Source organism: Octodon degus, unplaced genomic scaffold, assembly GCF_000260255.1.
Source record: "Octodon degus isolate 3935 unplaced genomic scaffold, OctDeg1.0 scaffold00097, whole genome shotgun sequence".
NCBI classification, from domain to species: Eukaryota; Metazoa; Chordata; class Mammalia; order Rodentia; family Octodontidae; genus Octodon; species Octodon degus.
The window spans coordinates 2,574,619-2,576,564 of record NW_004524673.1 but is presented as its reverse complement, the minus strand read 5'-3'; positions in this window follow the sequence as shown (position 1 = coordinate 2,576,564).

The window sequence follows — 1,946 nt, the reverse complement described above, 5'->3', positions numbered from 1 at the left end:
AGATGTATAAAATTTATCATCAAAAATTCAAAATTAGGGGGACAATGAAGCCTAAATACTGTTTCATTAGAATTTCATTCTTCTGTTTCATTTATTTTAATAATCATGTTGTGTTGACATAATTTTTAAAATAAATTGCCATAAAAAAACATGAAACATCATGCAAATCACTAAGAGAAAAATCCATAATAGACCAACCAAAAATGAGCAAGGAATCAGAATGCAGTCCTAGAATAAATCATTTAATAACAATATTGAATGAAAAAGAAAATGAAAAAATCACAATAAAACTTGAAAACTAGCGAGATCCAGGACAGCCAGTGCCAGGGTCATGGAGTAATCCGCCAAATCAGTGCTGTGGACGTCTCTGACGCAGCAGCGAGAGCCAGCCGGGGTCTCTAGAGCGCTCCACCAGCAGGAGATGAGGCCCAGCCTTCACATCCCAGGCTGAGCTTGTGCCATGCCCAGAACAATTCCCAGAGCACACTCAGTTGGAGGGCGCAGCACATTTCTTGACCAGACATGGACACTATAATACAATTATAAACACCAGAGGTATTTTACTACCTTTATGTTCTCTTGTTTGTCTTCTTGGCTATTATTTTTCTATAGGGTTGGAAGTCATCTTGTCTTGTATTTTGCAGTTATTTTTGTTGTTTTGATTTTTTTCTTTTCTCTTCTTTCTTAGATGTCTTTTCATTTATTTTCTTCTTTTATTCCTTTCTTTTCTGTTCCCGCTTTTCTTCTTCTTTTTTTTTTTTTTTTTTCACTGCTTAGGTTTCTTAACTTTTTTTTTTTTCAGTTGATCCTCTTTCAATCTTTTCTCAACTATTTCTTTAAAAAGTTTTAAGTTATTTATTTACTTATTTGTTTATTTGGTACAGGGTCTCATTATGCAGCTTGAGCTCATAGTGACCCTCCTCTCTCTGCTTCCCCAATGCTGGGCTTACAGGTATGTGCTAACCACACTGGTGTGTGAATGGCACAGAATGTCCTTGGGCTCTGGGGCTGGCACAGAGTGATATCAAGGGTTGAACCTGGATCCTTATGCTTGCCAGGCAGGTGCTTAGACCATTGAGCTATCTCGCCAGCCCCTCCACTACTCTTTGAATTTAAACTTTCAGGTGCATAAACATTGTCCCTTTCTTCTCTGATTACTCCTTCACAATTTATTCTTTGTCTCCCTCCCCACCCATATCTGCCAGTTTCCCAAACCTCAGGGGATTACCTCTGACCTCCACTCTTGATTCTACTATATTTCATCTCATTCATCACTATCCTGTCCTTTACCATTCTTAATACTCCAAAAAGGAGCATGTCCCCAGAAAAGATAAATTCACTTTGCTAAGGGAAAATCACTGCATACAAGTACATAGTATATTTTTGACTTTGTTATACAACTTTAGAGTTTGCTCATGTGGTTAGATATAGCAAGTTAAGGGTTACCATAATTTGTCAGTAGTTAAGTTATACTGGAAACTATTGTTAATATTACTTCTACTTATTTAGCCAGGTTGTAATATGCTAATCAGTTTTTTCTCCCCTGTGTGATAACCTTGCAAATTTATGGGATCAAAATTACCACCAGAACCCAGTTCCAAAGAACTGGGTGCTGACCCAAATAGTAACTTTGTATTCTTTATAAATTAGGAGATTAGAGTCTCAGGATAGTTATAAAGAACCACCCACATCTAGGGGGCATTCCTGAGGAACATTCATTCTCTAGGAAAGCCTCAAAACTAGAGATAAAGCTATTATAAGAAGTCAGCAAGCTGCTACCCTGCGCCGGCGGGACCAGTCCCAGCCCAGGCGCAGCGTGGGCCGGACCCTCTCCCAGCCCCTCGGGCCGCCCACCACCACTCCGCAGTGCCTCCCCCACCCCACCAGCCGAGTACGATTTTGTGCCCTGTTCCGAGAGCCCCCAGACCCAGTCCTAGCCCAGGTCC